This window comes from Puma concolor, chromosome E1 (genome assembly GCF_028749965.1).
Source record: "Puma concolor isolate L17-30 chromosome E1, mPumCon1.1.hap2, whole genome shotgun sequence".
NCBI lineage: Eukaryota > Metazoa > Chordata > Mammalia > Carnivora > Felidae > Puma > Puma concolor.
The window spans coordinates 54,678,570-54,700,331 of record NC_141680.1 but is presented as its reverse complement, the minus strand read 5'-3'; positions in this window follow the sequence as shown (position 1 = coordinate 54,700,331).

Genomic DNA, 21,762 nt, shown 5'->3' with positions numbered 1-21,762 from the left:
GTCTTTTGGCTGGGCACATTGCCACGCAGATTAAATTTGGGGTTCTATTACTAAGAAAGAATGGGATAATGGATATTGGATAAGCTACTTGAAGTATTAACCACAATTATCTAATCAGGTGCTCACTCCCAGTGGCATGACTTCCAATATAAATTCATTAAAATAACATCCTCGTTGCCATGTGTGGTCTGGGATCATTAACAAATAATTGGATCAGCTGCCCACTCGAGGGAGAAGCCATGGAACAGGAGGATTTGGAGAGTATGTGTTTGAAACCATGCAGTCTGAGGACTGTCACTATAGATCGGGAAAAGAAGGAATGACTCACAAATGTTAATAGAGCTTAGTCATTGCCCTTCTGGAACTGTGTAAACCATGTAGGAATCCACAAGGAGAAAGACAGCGTGTGAAGCTGCATTCCCCATTGGCTCCAAACCAGATAGAGAGTCCCCACCCAGGCATCCTTATAGCTCATTTTTCAAGTATTAACATCTAAAAATATTTATTTTATCACGAACAAATAATCATGCGATCAGAAGTGTAGAAGGAACCCAGGGTGATTTTCTAGGAGAAGTGGGACTACATCTATACTTTCCCTAGATAGCTTTTGAAAGTAGGTGTTCAGTCAATCACCTTCCAAACTCCAAGAGTTTGGACTTATTAAACGATTTAAGAGTTTTATCCATCTACCCTTGAGTTAGTTTTAACAACCCCAGAGATTTTCTGTCTTTCTCGTTCCCGACTCCTACTTCCTTCCAAGGTTTGTGACAGTCTAGCTAGAGGCAGAGGCGTGGCTTGAATTTCCATCATGCAGCCTTCCCTCCAATCAGCCATGTCATGGTGGAATTTTTATTGGTCATAAATTTTTTTACTGGCTAGATTAATGTGATTGAAAGCATCACACCCAGTAAATACCGTCTGCTATTTGCTTTAGCAATACCTGTGGAAAAGGGCAACTTGGGACCCAGGCACCGTGGAGCTGGTGAAACCATTGGCTGTGCAAAACTCGTTGGGGGCCCCTTTGACTGATGACCAGAAGTTGCTCTTAGAGGGAGGTCCACCCAGCAAGAGGCTCCATTGGTGCATGCCACTGCCATGTGTAGCCATGATTCACTTCACTGACTATCAAAGCTTTCTACAACTTTGCTTGCTGACTTTTGACCAGAGGTTCCCTTTCAACACGAGGAAAATCTGCCTAGAGAGAGAAAGAGAGAAAGCACATTACGGGGAAATAAATGGCAGCGTGTTTCTGGCGGTCTTGGTTTTATTGCCTGAGGAGCTTCGGCATGAGCCCGCCCTGCGGTGTTGCCCAGTGGATGTGTATTGTGGCGTTTTATGGAGCATGGTTTATATCAGCATGGATTATTATAACAACAACAAGAGGGATATTCAATAAAACCTTGTTTGATGGCAAATGCTCCCACACAAAACACCTCTCACAGGCCAAAGAAATGTGGAGTGTTTATAAAAGCACTACCCTCGGAAATCTGCTTTCACAGAAAACCGCTTTTCTGAAATAGGTTTTGAAAGAAGGTGTGTGATCTGGGAGCCTATGGTCCCCATCTGTTTTCTCCCCTCTGACCCTTGGTTGTTTGACTACATGGTCATGACCCTGTACTGAGTGGGGTAGATGGTCTGTAAAGATGTTCGCACAGCTTTGCCTTCATGCCTCCCAGCAGTGCCCGAAGCCCGCCTGCTCCCTCCTTCCTGGAAGAAATGCCAAAATTTCACTTCAAAAAAAAAAAAAAAAAAGTTAGAAAAGAGAAACACAAACAGCGAATGTGCCAGATTGCTAAGGGGATCAAGGATTGAAATATAGCCTCAAAAGTTACATGTACCTAGAGAAACCCCAAAACTTTCCCTAAACCCAACCTGGAACGTTTATCTGCCTGACTCTCTTTAGTCTCAGGCCAGTTTTTAACCATTAGATGACTTCAAATTATGATGCTGGCAAGGACTAGGTTAGATGGTAGCTGGGGGGAATTCTCTTTTTAAATTCAGTTCCTTGTGTGGGCGGGGTTGGCACAGCTGCCGTAGCCATTTGGTGCCAACTCCTCGGAACCGGAATGCCTCTTCTGGGCTGGAGCCCTGTGCATATCAGGGTCTGGATATGCAAGTTGGGAAGAGAAAGAGAACCCAAAAAGGGGGAAGATGTGCCAAGTCTGAAAAAGTGATGAGGGAAGGCGTAAGGGAGGAAAGAAAAAACCAGAAGTCACGAAAGACAGAAGAAAAAAGAAGAGGAAGAGATTTACAAAATACAAGGAATGAGGGGAGGAAGGAAATGATAAAGAGAAAAATAAGGACCAGGTCGCTGGAAAATACATCTACACTTTGAAAACATCTTTCACTTGCAGCCATGAAGTTGGTTTCATAAGAGTTCCTGATGGTTTTGAAATTTCTGGCTGCTGTTTTCCCCTTAGACCTTTCTTCCAGGGTCTCGGACAAAGCCCCGTGCAACACCAGAGACTAGGTGAGCGCTCAGCCTATGTTTGTGAACGGACGTGCCATCCAACAGTCATGTGAATTTCTCGTGTATTGATAGTGGGAGAGAAGGCCTTGATGGAGAGCAGAAACAGGCTTTTACATGAAAGGCCGTCCAGTTCACTACCAGCCAGTGGCTCTAATCTCAGCCGAATGTACAGTGTTTATTTTTCCAAGAATGGGGCCTTCTATGACTCACGGTACTCAGATGCTACTTACTAATGGACCCTTGTACAAGTCAAGAATGTGACACACGGCGAGACGCGCAGCTTAACAATCACAAACAACAGCACAGTTAATGGGGGGTGAAGCTTCGGTGACATGTGTCACACCAAAGAGCCGACTCCTCGTGTTCCCTGAGGCCACAAATGAAGGGTCTCTGGATTGTGTAATAATGATAAAATATTGCCATCTGTTGGCATCCTGTGTAAGCAGGCTCTGACATACATAACATTGATGTTTTTCCAGACTGCCTCTCACATCTCTCCAGGGACAGGATATGTGAAAAGTACTGAGAAAAGAGTAGAACATGGCAGCCTGACCTTATAGGAAGAAAAAAAAAAATGACATTCTAAAAGTTCAAACCTGGAGGGGAACAGACGGTTGGACAGCGGTCTAATCTCTCACTTCCAGCTATGGCGGCAGCAAAACCCACCGGAGGTTGCTGGCAGCCAGCTAGATGGATCATAGGATTTTGCTTCAGATATGTTGTCAAACGATTTGGAGGCACATGCATCCCTCGCCCCAGTGGGGTCAGGGCATTTTAAATGCTTGGGGGACCCTTTATTTGTTGACAGAGAGTTAAAGACAAGGATGTTTCGACTGTAAAAATCATATATGATACAGGCAAAAGGGTAAATTGTAATAATCTAAAATATCCCCCCTATAACTATCTATAGGTTCTGGATAAATATGACATAATTGCTTTTATTTTTATTTTTACGTGTTTCGCTGAGCTTGCAAAATGTGCAAGAAAATGGTCTAGTTGAAAAAACAAAAGTTGAGACTGGAAACCAGTGAATAATTGTATGATGCTTTAGAAGCCTACAGAAGTGTTTATTAGACCCAGTAATCTACAAGTTGGGTTATGATGTCAGTTCAGAGACAGTACAATGCTAAGAGTTAGCACTGAGATCTCTACATATAGATGGGGGCCTTAAAGGGCAGCTGCTTCAGAAGGTGAGGGAAAAATAAATAAATGAAACTTGCAATACAGGGACACTTGTGTATATTTCCCAGGCCTGGGTGAAACAAACAAATGAACAAACAAACAAAGGCCTAACAAAACCATACCACAAATCCTAGGAATTTCACAAGTTTGAAGTTTAAATTTGCACTATTTTCATATTTCAGGAACCCCCAAACCAAAAAAAATTTATGGAAAAACACTGTTATCAGGGTCCGTGGCCACTGATTTAGTGTCACTGTGGTGTGTGTCCCAGCAGTGAACCCAAAATTGCTCTAAAATGATTTTCCCACAAATCAGCCCACAAGGAAGTCCCACAAAGGAGAGAATGAGAGAGAAATCAAAGTCCCACCAAAGAAGTTTCAATATTATATTATTAAAGCACATGGGGGGCGGGGGGAAACCTCTTCCATGAGCAATGCTAAAAAAATGATGGTAAGGAATTTTCTAGAATTGCTGGATATGTGCTCCTTAGATGCAAAAGCCATAAGTTTAAAAATATAACCAAAAATTAATCTATTTTTAGACACCTTGTAGTGAGTAAGGAACACTAAAGACCATTAAATATAAATCTTCAGTCACAGTGAAAAGAAAGTCATCTACACATAAACAACAATTAAAAGCCACCCAACACATGAGCAGAGTTCAAAAGTGAAGATTTAGGGGTGCCTGGGTGGCTCAGTGGGTTAAGCGGCTGACTTCGGCTCAGGTCATGATCTCACCTTTCTTGAGTTCCTCAGAGCCTGAAGCCTGCTTTAGATTGTGTGTCTCCCTCTCTCTCTGCCCCTCCCCCACTCGCACTCTGTCTCTCTCTCTCAAGAATAAACATTAAAAAAATTTTTTTTTAAAAGTGAGGATTCATTTAATCTCTCCAGATTTGAGCTGCTTTTTATAGAGGCAATATATTAAACACAATAGGTTGATTTCCAATTGTTTAGAAGAAATGTAAAATCTTAATAGATGTTAAAATATATGGCATATGCATAATAATGTATATAAAATCTTAATACTTAGGTCATTACCTAAATTCCACTCATTTTGTTTCATTCTTACCCAGTCCCTAAGCTACACTATTTCTCACCATTTCAAATCTCATGCACTACAGGATAAATACGAGTATGTGAATCCTCACTTGTATAACACTGAAACAGTTTGTACCAAAAGTAGGCACCAACAAAATATAAATAGGGATTTATGGACATGCAGCATTTTTTTTTTTTTTTAATGAAACATGTACACTGAAACAGTTTTTCTTTCTTTGCTTTTCTAGAGATCCTGTTTTCCTTAGGATCTTATTAGCCCAGTAATCTTATTACTTCCTAGCAGACAGAACTCCTCTGCCTCAAGCTATGCCTCCTTTTTCTTTTCCTTGTTGATCTAGGGAGGATTTGGAGATTAGAAGGGTGAAGGTGTCTTCTTTACCAACAGCCAGGAGAAGTACTTTTTCAAAATGCCTTTCTAGGACATACTGATGCCATTGCACCAGGCCTGAACCTACGTTACGTCATACTGTTTTTTTCCTGCAATGTGGTTCATTATCCTGTAGGAGAGTTTTACCCTTAAAGATTTACATCCATCCATCCTAGGCCTGTAGACTGAAGGTCTAACCATTCCTGTTCCTGCTAAATAATATGAAACGGCTTTAAGTGTATTGTTTCCATAATTGTATTTACCCTCACATAAAGCCACCAAGCTTGGCTTCCCTCACATGATGAATGCCATTGCAACTCATTCTCACTTCCTAATACCCACCACTTTCTTACAGCCCAGAGTGAAGGCAGATGTCATTGTGAGTGCATTCGATTTTGGTGAAAAGGCGGTCTCAGAAACATTGCAGTATTCCTCTAGAGCCTGCCAGCTAGAGCCAAGTACTAACCAGATTCCCCCCAAGTTTTCCTTTTCCATTGAATAATTATCCCAGTCTTCCTTTCTTTCTTTGAAAATAATAAAATAACAACAACAATAATAAAGCAAAATAATTCTAATGTTATTACTAAGTAAGAACATGTAATAATAAAATGTGGATTTTATGGGGCACCCGGGTGGCTCAGCCAGTTAAGCATCCAACATCCAACTATAGATTTCGGTTCAGGTCACAATCTCACAGTTCATGAGTGTGAGCCCCGCATCGGGGTCCTGCACTGACGCACGGAGCCTACTTGGGATTCTCTCTCTCTTCCTCTCTCTCTGCCCCTCTCCTCCTTGCACACAACTCTCTCTCTCTCAAAATAAATAAGCATTAATTTTTTTTTTTTTTAAGTTGTGAGAATATCAAAGAAAATGGGCAGTTGGACTACGTATCTGGATTTCAGAGGTGTCTTGACCTAACTGACATCTCCCAGTTTTCCAACCCAGACAGCTGAACATTATGAAAGCCCATCTCATTATTTTATGGCTGCAGTTCTACATCTTCACTTTTCAAAAACCAAAGTTTAGATTACATCACTACGCTGCATGAGAAGTAAAATTTTTCACATGTGTGCTTTGATACACAGTGACTGCTTTGTAACGTCTGAGCAAAAATCTTTCAGCAAAATTGGGAGAATATTGGAAATTATAAGCTGTAAACATCATTTGGCCGTTTTGGCCTGTGTTACAGCTCAGAGTTGTAAGGCGATCTGGTTTCACTTCTGAAATGTGCTTAGATTTTAGTTGAATGAATTACTGTGTTTTCAGAACAGCATCTCCCCAACCCATTGTGCCTCCAACGTCTATCAATTCATCACTGGCACAACGAGGATCTTTAACATTTAGCAGATTAAAAAAAAAAAAAAAAAAAGGCAAGTTCTACAGGTGCCAACAATGTTATAATCAGGACCCATGCTTGGTATCACCTTCCTAAATGGAGGCTGCACTCAGAATGTTTGTTCTGCTACAATTAATCACATGCTTTTCAAATGTCAACATAATTTTCATGGTCTGCTAAAAAGTAGTATTCATAATAGAGAAAAATAATAGAGTTACCATTAAAAATTGATCTGTCACTGTTCATTTTGAAATCGTTGGTTCTGCCTGAACAAACTGTATGGAATTTTAAAAGTTTCCATCCCGTGTATCCCCTCATGCCTGCTTGGAAAGTTTACCTGGCTTTCTGTATTCTGCCCAAGCTTCTCCATTATGCAGTGCTATACTTAAATGAAAATATGATGAAGAAAATGGAGTAGCTTGATTCTTTCTGAAAGTTGTGTCTTACGTCTGGTGCCATACGCATGTAGGTGATCTAACAGTATCTGCCATTTGTTGGTGTTTGAAGTATGAGTGACCCTTGATGAAAAACAACAGAACTTGATGAATCTGATGGTATTCCTAAACTTTCCAGAAATAAGGATTTCTGACACAGGGACAATTGCATCTTATATTCAAGAATACTTTCTAGAAGAGGGCCCCATGACCTAAACATGTGTTCAGGTGTCTTTATTATAAGCTTGAGCCAGGTTCATTTTTATGCAAATAAATGCAGCCAATACTTAGAAAATTCCTCAAAGAAACCCCTTTCATCTTTGGGCTAAAATGTAAACAACTCAAAGGCTAAGCTGTCACTTGTCACAGTAACTTCACATTCTAGATACGGCATGGTCTGTGAGGTTTCTTTAACAAGAAACCAATACTTTGTGACCATTATGATCCAAATTCTCTCATAAGAATTTTGGATTTCCACATTCCTAATTAATATCTGCATATACATAAAGCCCAAACAAGGGTCTATACAGTCCATTTTACTTTTAAGAAGAAAGTGAAAAGAATGAAGACATAGAAGAGAATCAACCTAAATAAGCAGCTGATTTTTTTTTTTGTATTTCAGTTATTACATGTTTTATATATATACATATATATATAGTACCACATATATATTTCATCATATATATGATATCACACACACATATGTATAGTTTCACATATAATGGCTATATCAGTGCAATTTGGGCACTAGTACCCTTTACTACTTTAATACACATATTTGTAAAATGAAATGAGAATTTGGGAAAACATGGGAAAAGTCACATATGGAGATTTTGACAGTCTTTTTTTTTTTTTAATGTTTATTTAGTTTTGAGAGAAACAGAGAGAGCGTGAGCAGGGGAGGGGCAGAGAGAGAGAGAGGGGAGGTTCGAGGCTCTGAGCTGTCAGCACAGAGCTTGACGTGGGGCTTGAATTCATGAACTGCGAGATCATGACCTGAGCCAGAGTCGGACACTTAACTGACTGAGCCACCCAGGCGACCCGAGATTCTGACAGTCATTTTTATGCACAGACAAATCAAATTGCCCTCAGGAGAGCACGTGTTTCATCTGTTGCAACCAGGACAAGTGCTGGAGATGCTAATTCCACCTACCCACTCCCTCTTCTTTGACTTGAGCCCTCTCCTTCCTGAAATGGTCTGAATCTCAGTTAAATCTGTAGCTAATTTCCTGAGGAAACCTGTCTGGCCCATGCAGAAATGAAGCCTATGTGCATTTAGACACAGCAGTCCCTTCCTGTCCAATGGATTAGCCCAACCCCAGCCGATAACAATAAAACTCTCCTCAAGACAAATTTCCCACAAAATTTGTCACAGATTGTCGTTTAGACACATTAATTATAACTTAAAAAAATAACTAGCCACCAAATTCCAGAATTTTAGGCGGTGGTAATGAAATTCAACAAAACTACCCATTTCAAGACTTATTTTAAATGTTGGCTTCTCTTAGATTATCCTAATTCCTTCTAACATGACAGTCTTCTGACACCTTACCTTTAGCAGAGCACACAAGGTAGATCCTCTCAGAGGCATCCTTGGCTGGGTGATGAGTGATTAAGCATTAAAATTTTCTGCATTTCACATTTTCTAAAGAAGTGGAGTCAATAAAAATCTGAAATTGTAGTTATCATGTTTGATAGAGAAATGTTAACTAAGAGTTAAAAACATTGCATTCATTGTGGATGGGAATGGGCCAATAGTTTCCAAATCTGCATGTGAATTGTTTCATACTGAGTGCTTGTGACCTACAGTCATTCAAATACCTTCTTAAACTGTTTGATAAGGGGAAAATATTTATTGGTTCCTGAATATTAAAATTATAAAATCAAAATTATTAATACTGTCAAAAACTAAATTATATAAATCCTTTAGTTACAATAACATAGTAGAATGTTGGTCACTTTACTTATTTATTTATTTATTTATTTATTTATTTATTTATTTATTTATTTATTTATTTTTGCATTATGTTGGTTGTAATCTCAAAAGTCTGAGTGCCTAAGGCCTAAAGGTATCTTAAAACTACCCTGATCAAAAGCACCTGGAAAAGCCTTAAATCCAGATTCCTGGACCCCACTCCAGCCACCAAGAAATACCTTACAGAGTATGAACCAGGAATCTGTATTTTAAAAGCTCCCCAAAACAATTCTGATGATTAGCCCGTGTAAATGATATAATCTGGATCAAATTTTATTTTTTTGCTAGATCCTGTGCTAAGAACAAAATCTTATGCTTGTATCCCAAATACTTAACAGCTGTCTTCCAAATATACTGATGGGCAGTTTTTTAAAGTTTGTTTTGAGAGAGAGAGAGAGAGAGAGAGAGAGAGAGAGAATCCCAAGCAGGCTCCACTCTCAGCTCAGAGCATGATGTGGGACTCTATCTCACAACTGAGAGATCACATTCTGAGCTGAAATCAAGAGTCCGAAGCTCAACCAACTGAGCCACCCACATGCCCCCTGATTGGCAATATTTATCTAAATTACAAGTTCATGTGCTTCTCTGACTCGGAAGTACCACTTATGAGAACTTATATTTCTGCCTAGATAAAAGCATATTTTTACTACAAATAAGTAAGAACCATCCAAGGGTATATCTGCTGGGAACTAGCTGAATAAATGATTGCATCTAACATAGTCTAGAGCTGTAAGAAGGAATGAACAAACACTCTGTGTCCCAATTGGGAAAAATACCCAGGATCTATTGTTAATGGAAAACATAAAGGTGAAGTATACAGTATATTATCGCTACCATTTGTGTAAGAAAGAGGGAAGAAAACTTACATATTTTTACTGTTTTTTTTTGTGAGGTTTTTAAAATTGAAGTAAATTGACATACAATATTGTATTAGTTTCAGGTGTGCAGCATAGTGATTCAACATTATATACATTACAAAATTATCACCATAATGAGTCTAGTGACCATTTGTCTGAGTTTATTTTAGATATCTCATATAAGTAGAATCGTGTAGTCCTTCTATGACTGGCCTATTTCACTTAGCATAATGTCCTCAAGGTTTATCCATGCTGTTGTATGTTGCAGGAGTCCCTTCTCATTTAAGGATGAATAATATTCCATTGCATGTATATATAACATTGTCTTTATTTATTCATGAATATTGAGGTTGTTTCCACATCTTTGCTATTGTGAATAGTGCTCTAATGGACATGGGAGTGCTAATATCTCTTGAAGATTCTGATTTCAATTCTTTTGGTCCAATACCCAGAAGTAGGATTGCTGGACTATACAGTAGTTATATTTTTTAATTTTTTGAGGAACCTCCATACTATTTTCCATAGTGCCAGTATCAATTTACATTCCTACCAACGGTGCGCAAGAGAATATCCTCACTGGCACTTGTCTTTTTTTTTTTTTTTTTTTTCGTAATTAGCCATTCTGACAGGTGTGAAGTGATAGGACCAGGAGGCAGGAGAAAATGAGGAGTGTATCAGTGAGTATAAAGTTTCATTTATGCAGGGGGCGCCTGGGTGGCTCAGTCGGTTGAGCGTCCGACTTTGGCTCAGGTCATGATCTCACAGTTGGTGGGTTTGAGCCCCGTGTCAGGCTCTGTGCTGACAGCTCGGAGCCTGGAGCCTGCTTTGGATTCTGTGTCTCCCTCTCTCTCTGCCCCTCCCCTGCTCGTGCTGTCTCTGTGTCTCTCAAAAATAAATAAATGTAAAAAAAACAAAGTTTTATTTATGCAAGATGAGTATGTTCTAGAGATCTGCTGTGCAATATCGTATTATACACTTAAAAGCTGTTAAGGGGGATAGATTTCTATTAAATGTTCTTAGCACAATCAAATAAAAATAAAAATTAACAAAAACACATCATTATATTTGCTTCTACTTCTCTAAAAAGAAGTAGAAATGTACACCAAAAAAACTAAAATATGCTTACCTATGAAATGAGAAAGTTAAAGGACTGTGGAGCTAGTAAATGCAGATAGGGCAAGAGTAAGATATTTTATGTAAATTTACTATTGTTATTAAGCCATATAAAACATATCTACAACACTTTTTTAAAATTTATTTATTTTGAGAGAGAGAGCAAGAATTGGGGAGAGGCAGAGAGACAGAGAGAGGAAGAGAGAATCCCAATCAGGCTCTGTGCTGTTAGCCTGGGGCTCGTTCTCACAAACTATGAAATAATGACCTTAGCTGAAATCAGAGGAGTCCGAGGTTTAACTGACTGAGCCACTCAGGAAACCCTCTACAACATATTTTTAAATAATTAAAAATGGTTTATCATTTCTAGATAATGAAAATTTATAATTGTAATGAAATTTCTTGATGATACAGCCATACAACAACAGCAAAAAATAATACTTCCTGGAGATACTTCAAAAAAGACATCAGGTAAACCTAAATATTTAGGAGCACATGTCAAGCCAGAGGACATAACAGTCTACCGTCAGTCTTGGTTTGACATTTAAGTGCTTTCCAAATTCCCTGGAATGACTTATTTTCTTCACCAGAACATACTCTTTGATGTTTTCTTGCCAAAAGGCCCTCGTCTCAAATCCAACAGTCCTGAGGCAGAACATGGCAGCCTCTGACCCACCGTAGTATGTTTTTAGGTGCAATAATGAAGAGAAGGATAAATCCATTTGAAATTCGAAATTCTGGGGAATTTCTGGGGGTGGGTGGATAACAGTTAACTAGCTTTGACAGAGAGCTAGAACCCCTCAGAGGGCATGCCCAGATGATCTTTCCTTAGTACCCTTGTGTTTGAGGCGTAGCAGAAGTGCGTGTGTGTAATAATACTAGAGAAAACTGGAGAATATCTGGAGTTAGAGCTACTCTCATGAGGTTTCGATACAAGAAAGATAATGCAGATTTTCATAGTAAGATACTTTTTAAATATGACTTCATTCTTACCTAACATGCCAAAAGAATATTTCTGAGTGTTAGGCATAGGGGGATTTCCAGTTATCCACTGGACCTTCTCGCAGCACCATGCTGAAGCTTGCAGAGGGGAAGGCAAGTATCCTAAGGCTTCCACCTACGCTCATGTTCCCCAAATACCACCTGCACTACCAGCGAGCATGGCTCTCTTGCTGCAGGCTTTGGATTATTTTCCCAAAATAAAAGACACCCAACCCTTCATGGAATTTGTAGTCATTTCATTCCTAAGGGGATGATTCATGAGTATAGAATTAGATAAACATATAGAAAAAAAAAAAAAACTGTTGCAAATATTTAGATGTTCCCATGTGTCATTTTGATAACCAAACTGGTACCGGTACTTTTGAATAGCAACCATTACACTCCCCTTCTTGTTGCCAGTTGAACTGTAGCAGCCACTTAACTTCATAAGTTTATTTTCTGGATTACTGGAACAATAGCTTGAACCTGCAGTCAGGCTTATGGGTGGATATGTGCCCTTACCCTTAGCACTGGAACTGGATTTTAATCCACCTAGCAAAAGTCAGTGCTTTTGCACAGCGGTCATGTCATTTGAAAATGTAAAGCAATGATTTGTCCTTATTGGCCTCTGAAAGATAGAACACAGAACCTCTCTGAGGTTCTCTTTCCTCATCTTTTTTTTTTAAATTTTTTTTTTTTCAACGTTTATTTATTTTTGGGACAGAGAGAGACAGAGCATGAACGGGGGAGGGGCAGAGAGAGAGGGAGACACAGAATCAGAAACAGGCTCCAGGCTCTGAGCCATCAGCCCAGAGCCCGACGCGGGGCTCGAACTCACGGACCGCGAGATCGTGACCTGGCTGAAGTCGGACGCTTAACCGACTGCGCCACCCAGGCGCCCCTCTTTCCTCATCTTTAAGTCTTGACTTACTTAGCTGTAGGTGTTCATATCATGGCACTACACGTGACAGCAGTTTGCATCTAATCATTTTACCCGTGTGTAATATACATCATATGCCATAACTTGTTACTAATAATAACCATCATCATCGTCATCATCATTCACCTCAAATAGTTTTCAACCTTGAAGGACTTTTAATGTATTTAGTTCAAGTTTATTTTTTTCACAGAAGAGGAAACTGACGTCCAAGAGATGTGGGCATTGCTAATGGCGATTAGCAATCTAATTAATAGCAACATGGCAGTATGTAGATCCCAGGCTTAGTAATTCCAGTCCAGAGTCCTTTGTGCCACATCATGTGACCTTGCCATCATCATGGAGAAACTCTAATTCCAGGTTTTAAAAAATGTGTATACACACCGTGTATGTGTATGGATATGTTTATGTACATTGCACAAAAACTAGAAAAAGTCTATTCAATCTCTTGGTGATCTTGTTTTCTTTTTGTGTGTGTGTGTAATTTTATGTTTTATGAATTTTCTGACCATAAGCAATAATTATTTTGTAAGCACTTACCAACAAAAATAACTAAACTTATGTTGGTATTACATCATCCTGTAGCCGTTTGGAAATTTCTTGAAAACAGAAAACAAATTAAGAAAGAAGATGTAAAAGTACAATTATGCTGGAATCCCAGGCCAAGGAGATGAAGGGCTTTTCTGATTTGTTTTGTTTTGTTTTGTTTTGTTTTGTTTTGTTTTGTTTTGTTTTTGCTTTATGATATCCCTTCTAGTTATACATACTCCTGAGTAATGTTCCTGGAGAGAACATAAGAGCTAGAGAAAAGTTTTGCCCTATTGCTTGTTCAGTCCAGCTCACTTCTAGTTGGATTTTAACCGGGCATATGGTAGGCATTAAAAAACTTGTTGAAATGTACTCCTTTTGTTAGTGTGCTCTAAACCAGAGGACGTCCAAGCACTAACCTTTTGAAATGTGTTCATCTTTATGGCATGAAACACAGAAGACAGATCTGACAATTATTTTCACTATCTCTTATTTTGGAGTAGAGACATTAAACAACACAAATAGGACATCTGTTTGCTTTTATTTTTATTTTTGAGAAAGAAAGAGATCAGAAAACAAATTTATTTAAGTCCCAGACATATCAAGGCAGATTTTAAGGAGCTGGGATCCTTTGGTCAAGCGGGATGTGTGAAGATAGAGGAACCTTCCCATAACCTGCCTAGGTGGTTGGAGATCTTCATCTTTTTTTGATCAAAGACCTGTATTTCTTTTTTTTTTTTTTTTTTAAATTTTTTTTTTTAACGTTTATTTATTTTTGGGACAGAGAGAGACAGAGCATGAACGGGGGAGGGGCAGAGAGAGAGGGAGACACAGAATCGGAAACAGGCTCCAGGCTCTGAGCCATCAGCCCAGAGCCTGACGCGGGGCTCGAACTCCCGGACCGCGAGATCGTGACCTGGCTGAAGTCGGATGCTTAACCGACTGCGCCACCCAGGCGCCCCCAAAGACCTGTATTTCTAGGTGAAGAGGAAATAATTCACCCCCTACATTTAATCGATGCTCAGCAACTTTCTGTGCTACCAGACTATTGAGAAATTTACTTTTTTCTCTTAAGTATGTCTCTCCATGACCATAAAGGGACACAGTGAGAAAGAGAGGGGGGCGCACAGCCCTGGAGTCAGCATGTCAGGTGCTAGCCTCCACTCTGTTGTTAAGTTAATCGGATAATTTTTCTGAGCAGTTTAACTTCCAGCATATTTTTATTGAATGAACAGCAATTTCTCTGGATTTCAGCTTCTTTATCTGTAGAAGAAGGGAATGAATAAGTGAGGTTCATCTCTGTGTATAGGAGATGTGGATAGCTTGGAGGTACCTAGGACTGGGGTAAGGGAAAAAAAAATTTTGTGTCTGTGAGTTCATGGAAGGGACACCGTACTGATTTCTGATATTACAGCAACTCTACTCAGAACAGGTGTGAATATTGGACTTCTAAATAAGATTTTCTTTGATTAAGGATTTGGCTGATGAAATAAAGAATCTGGAGACCACTGTACTCTGTGAATTTTAGGTGTTTTCCCAGTTCTAAGATTCTGTGGTTCTGGTTATTATGATGGCAATCAAAGCTAACAATTGTTACATACAGGAATGTTCTTATTTAAATATATAATTCAAAATGTATTCTGTAGGCCACTGTGATGGTGTTTAACTTCTTCAAAGAGGAATTATACTCATCTTCTCATTTTTTAAAAATATCTCCAGTTTATAGGTGACTCTGACAAAAAAAAAAAAAAAAAAGACAGAATGTAAAGTGGTTGCCCAAGATAGTAAGTTAGATCAGTGGCAACATTAGGAACTACCTATAACAGTCTCTGGTCAAGTTTTGATTCTGCTAACTTAAATGGAAATTTAAAAATGAGCATGAGTCCAATCTGTCATTGCCCTAAGGGTTGAAGAAGTTTTCTAACACTTCTAGAACTCGGAGAAAGAAAAACTGTTAGGTCTTCTAGTCCAGCTCTACCACCAAAGCAGGAAGCCCAGTAGACATAATAGTTGCTTGCACGCATGCTGCTTTAAGGTCAACCACAAAACCTTCTGGCTTAACAATGTAAGGATAGCCAAATGATTCGAGGGAAGACTTTATTATAACTATTCTATTTACAGGGAAGAAAACTCAGTAAAACCTGGCTACCTGGAACCAAAGTAACAGCTCCATTTTGTCAAATCTCTCAAGGATTTATCAGTGAAGTTACTTGACACATTGTGGTTGGTGACTGGTCACACTCAAATTTTCAACAAGTCTTTCATAGACAAGTTAAGAGGCATGCTCATACAGTCACACATTTCATCTGTTTCTAAAGACCACAGCAAGGGATGGAAAGGGATGCAAAGGTAGGGTATGTTGAATAGTGTCAAAGAAGTACTTACCTAGATCTCTTCCTAAGTGTTCCCTCTGATGGTTTTAGGACATTCTCAGAGGTATCTCAGGTGTGCCAGCCATAAATTTTCCTCACTACTTGTTGTAGTGATATTTTATTGTGCTTATTTTCCTCTCTGGTTCTTTCAGTGATGTGCGTTGTTACTTTCCACCCTAATGCCTGGTGATTCTGCCTCCCCGTGCCAGGCAACTATAACATCCTTTTTTGCTTCTTTAGTTCAAACACTGTTAGTACAGCTCTCTACTTTGGCTACCATGAATATTCTGTAGTCTAAAAGAGGGTTCATTCATCTAGCCATTAGTTAATCTCTATTCTGTGTTAAAGCTACACCCCAGTGATGTTCTGGCCTCTCAATATCTTCCAGAGAATCTAAAATATTAGTATTTTTTTTACTACCACTGTATTCAAAATTACCGTAGACATGAATCCATGGAGTCAAGACCATCTGTGAAATTACCTCTTTGACTCTAAAATTTACCTTAAACCATTCTTAATGGGCTTCGACTTTCTTTTCCTTTTCTTTTTTTAAGGCTCTTCAGTTTCTCTTGAGATTAAGCCTATTCAAGCTGCCCTACAGAAGTGGCCTAAGTGCAAGGCAAATATCCCATTTAGCTTCTCAAGCTGAGACTCCCCGCTTCGTATAGAGTGTCTGCGTAGTCTCACAAGATTTTCACTGTAAATTTCCACATAACCCCACAAAATAGTTTGTTCCCATCTGTAATAACTCCGGGTTGTTTATAGAGGCAGAATAGTCTGCAGAGTTACTCATATTTAGAAGTACTGAAAGAATAGTTGTAGAAGTAGGTACATGGCTGATGTTCCCCAAGGAAAGAACTTAAGATACAACTCTTGCCCAGTTTAATCTTGGTGCCAACATACCCAGAGACTGTGTCTTTGAAATATCCCTGCCCAAGTAGTTAAAATAAATTAAGAGGTCTGCCTATTCCAGGAATGGCCCCTGAAATGACAATTTTTTCTTCATGTCCAGTGATTATGTTTTCAAAAAGGTGCTTTTAAAAACCACCTTTTTGCTAACGAAATGCATAATCTGTCCAAAAACAAGGCTGTGGCTTTAGCAGGTTGTTCTACTCGGCTTTCCAGCTGAAGGTAAACAGGATGCTTTGCTTCATTTTCCCTATTTTTCTTCATTTACAGTCATGCCATACTGTCTCCTCCCTCATAGCCCAAGGCAAATTCAGATGGAGCCACATCAATGTGGTAACACCAAGAAAAAACCATTTCTCCTCCTTGAGTTCAGCACACAGAAATCCAAAAGGAGAAAGAGTTAAAAAAAAAAAAAAAAAAAAAAGAAGCATACTTTCATGTGCTGGACCTTTACTTGTGGAATAATATAGAGGCAATGCTGAGAGCCGATTCTAGGGAAGTTAAACATAGAACTTAGGTTACAGAAAAATTCCAGTGTGGAAAATCCAGAACAAAGCATAGATGAAGTCTGAGTGCCGTTGGAATGTTGGTAGTTAATACTCATAAGAAAGAACAATTAGCACAATCAGGAGATTTCTGTTATAAAATTAAGTAATTTCTGACTTGATTATGAGCACTGTGTCCTAATACCTTCACTGTGCCTATTTCTTTGGTATTGTATGCTTCTGGAAATGCATACTGATGGGATCCCAATGCTTTGCTAAGGCAAGATCTATGATTATTATCTTGTCTTTAACATCTTAAAAATAAGTGCATCAGCAGAAGCTTAATTTAATATTTTCCTTAGTTACCTACATCCCTTAGTCAAATAATATTTTGCTTTGTTTTTAAGCTTTTCACATACATATACACTGGGAGAAGAATGGGTCATTGCTTTATTGATGTTTTCATACCCTAAAGATATTTTTAAAGTATCATTTGTTATTTACTCTAATATTTAATATAAATCATGAAATTAACAAGGTAATAGGCCAATGCATGCAATTGTCTCTAGTTCTCATACTGTAATGGCTTTGTTATTTTATTATGCTCTCCAGCTGTAACTCATATTATGCAACTTCAGTTTTCCATAGGCAGGAATTAAGCCATCCAAGTAGATGTCATCTTGGAGTTACACATTCTTGGGGCTGACCACTGTTGGGATATGACCAGTATAATGGCCATCAATAAAGGCCATCAATCAACTTGCCTGCCTTTTTCACTCGAACAAATGTCTACAGACTTGTCTGTAATATCTTAAGAGAAAAAAAAAAGATTTTTGAATGAAGCTGCTCACAAAAATTCAAGAGGATTTAAAAGTTTTAAATCCCTGTTTCTTTCCTTGGGGAAAATATTCAATGAAACATCATAGAGAAGTTGCATAGATAACGGAGCTGTGGACAAATACAACCATATCCAAAAGCATGTGGAAGCACAGATCTTATACAATGGCCACATTTCAGATGTCATTAAGAACATTTGTCATCAGCAGTAATCATTTCACTTGCAAAGTTTATTGCCTTGGGGGTTGCTCAGTGTGCATTAAGCTCTGGGTGAAAATTGAGTAAGCAAGTGATTTGAACCCATTCAAATGAAAAAGAAAAAGAAAAAAAGCAAAGCACCTTGATTATTTCAATGAGGGATCAAACTCGGCTTTAAGACCAAGTCCTTATCTTAACCTTTCTACACAATGCTCCTATGTGGTCTACTAAATCCAAAAAAAAGTGTCCAATTTCTCACAGTGCTTTAGGCATCCAGGTCTGGGTAGATTAACTTTCCATTCATGAAATGTTTCATTCAGGTGTTCAGGAATAGTGCAGGAAAAAGAAATGAAAACTTAATATGTATTTGCATCGAGTCCTTTTACCATCAATAACCTGGACTTCCTGGAAAATTAGAAAGGCAAACTATAATATTGTTTATATTCTTTACAAAAATATGTTCTCCTTAATATTTAGCAGCCCTGTTCACGTAGGTATGAATGTATACCTTCTGTCCCCTCTACCAAAACCAGACTGAAACCTACCTATCATGTTCAGGTACACAACAGTAGGTTTAACTTAAATATTATCTCCGTTTTAGTTGTATCTTTTTAGTTGTGAGTAAAAAGAGCTGGCCCTTCAGTTACCACCTGCAGGGGCCCACTTTCTCTTGCAGTATTTTACGTTATTTCTTAGTCAGGTGACCTTCTTTTGATGTATGTTTTCTGGTACACTTTCTTTCACGTTTAATATTATGATCCGTCTCCAAATTCATGTTGCCTGAATAAGTGAATATTTTAAATATTTTTGCTCTTGCTATTGATATTTTTTACACTAGGGGAAAACCAAAACTCTCAGTGTTGAGAAAAAGGATGACTTCATTACTGTTATTTGCATTGCTAGGTATTATAATTAGTATTAGTATTATTTTTCATATTAGGGCCAACAAGTTCTATTGAAACTTTACTGTGTGTAAGATTTGAGGGGAGACTTCTACATGCATATGAAAAAAATGGAAAATACAAGGATACCCTTGGAGAAAGGTGAAGTTTTAAAAATCTGATGGTATTTGAATAGATGTCATATAAAATGGCTCTATCCACAATGCATGTAGGCTGAACTACACCCCTCATTACATCATTCCAGTTACATCAATTTAGTTGATCCCACCAGTGCTTGGTTAGGTTTTTGCAAAACTTTGTTTCAGAGTGCTAATGTATTATTTAATTGCACATCCGCCCGTGAAAGTGCCCGGGGAAACGGGTTTGCTATCAGGACATCTTGGAGCTGCAGAGGAGTGCCATCCCAAGACTGCTGATTACCCACTCTTGAGACAGTAACCTAATCCTAATCTCAATACCAGTATCATGCTGTCTAGAGTAGGATGTCAAATCTGTGTACACAGATTTCACGTCACCGGTACATGCCCAGCCCCTAGAATAGAGCTTAGTATATACAGTCAAAATCGTTACAGGCTCTTTTAAGATGAAAACGAGAGCTCTTACTAATTGGGAACTATTACATCAGAAGAAAAAACAATGGACCATTTATTTATTTTAATGTTTATTTGTTTTTGAGAGAGAGAGAGAGAGAGAGAGAGAGAGAGAGAGAGAGAGAGAGAGAGGTGGGGGAGGGGCAGAGAGAGAGAGAGAGGGAGACACAGAATCCAAAGCAGGCTCCAGGCTCTGAGCTTTCAGCACAGAGCCCAATGGGGGGCTCGAACTCACGAACTGTGAGTGAGATCATGACCTGAGCCAAAGTTGGACGCTTACCCGACTTAGCCACCCAGGTGCCCCTGGGCCATTTATTTACAAGAAAAGAGCTTATTTTACGCTGAAGATATTTCATATCCACCTGAGGGAATGTGGGAGCTGGAAGCATGAAACAGTTCCCACCCCTCTGCCTATAAGGATGGCTGTAATTAGTTCTTTCACATTCTGTTGCTTCGGTTAGAAAACAACCTTTGGCTAAATTATCATTCATTTCTTCATAATCCCCTATTTAATTTTGTTCGCTAAAAACAAAACAAAACCATTGAGCGTTACACTCATAAAAAGACTTTTAAAAGTGTTCAGTTAAAAGGATTCAGTCCAAAAACGGGATAGAAGCATGGTCATAATCTCTCACTTTGAATTAAATTCCACTGAAATATTGACAGTCACTTTCTCTGAGAGTTAGATACGGGATTATCCTGTAAGTAACTCTTCTGTTGCTTACAGCCCTCTGGCCTCCAGCTTTTCCTGTCTCAGCCTGAATGTAAGAGGTACATTGTTGCTGCATCGGATCCCCGAGATCAATCTGGATAGGGCAGCTGACCTCCCCAGCTCCATCACAAAGCCCTGGCAAACGACCTTGTATTTCTGGAGTGGTGGTGGCATGGTCCGTGCCCTTTATCTCTGTTAAGAGCAGTGTAAGCTTTAGGCTTGAGGTTTTGAATTGCCTGTGAAAAGGGCACTGAAAATGTAAACAGAAGCAGCTGCTGCAGGAGCCTCGTTTGTCCAGGAAGCATTTAATTTGCTTACACTGGCCTATTGGCGGCCCAACCTGCGGAAAGTGGATATTCTCCTTTAGAATGTCACGGTGCAGACTGGCTGACAGTTTTTTGTCAGTCAATCCAGTCATCTAAATCACTTCTTTGTATCTGAACCTGGGAAAAAATAGCAGTAAGGGAACTACCGAGGATGTGGTTATCATGAGATAATCAACCCCCTGGGGAGATCAGACACACCTGTGCTATTCTGTCTTAGGCCCCGGAGAGTGATTAAGGCAGAAAAACCGCTCCCTGTTTCCTTCACCCCTATCACACTTTGATACAGCATGAACCACCAGCCTATAAATACATCCCCTGATAAAATCGGCTCACCTTGCACCCATGACTGTCGTCCACAAGGAGAAGTGGCAAAATAGCACAGGAAGCTATAGACTGTGGCCGTTTTATTTCCCTGGCAAGGAGTCACAGATAAAAATCGATTGCAAGAGCGTTGTCTGGCGAGAATGCAGGCCGTGCCCAGGTCCGCTGGGATTTACCCTGTAAACCATACCTGCTCCACCTGGGGCAGGCCACCTTGGGGAGAGCTGTTGGAGACCAAATCCTCTCCATCAGTGGGTTAGTGCATGTGAAATCACTCTGTGTAACAGGAAAGACAAGAGCGCTCTTTATTTCCTTTGGGTCCAAACCTGTTTTGCCTATGAGCCTTCGGTCACGAACAACTTTTCTGCCAGGTGAAATGGAGTGTTTACAGGCATGGAAAAAAAATTTAAAAAGAAGACGAAATTTTTTATTTCCCTTCTCCACACTAAATGCGTTTCATTACAGCAGACTTCTCAGGCTATATGCCAGAAATCTCACGTATGAGGGAAAACTAGTTAAAATAAAACAAAACCAATCCCACCCATTTTGATTTCAATGTGGAAAAAACTCTTTCCATGTGGGTCAGTTATAAAATAAAAGTTCAGAGCCTCACCAACGGAACCTGATGTGTGCAGAGCATTTGGGGATCCACACTCATTCCCTTCTTCCTATGGAGAAGGTGGCTAGCATTCTATACCGCTGCTCTGTCACCAGCCAGAGTGATTTTGCCACCGCCGGGGGCTGTACATTATGTGCAGTGACTGTTCTAAGGAGTGATGCTTAAATCTGAAATACGTTTCCACAAATTCACAAACCAGCCAATGCAATAGAAGAGTACAGGGAAATATGTACCCTTTCACGAATTGTGGGAT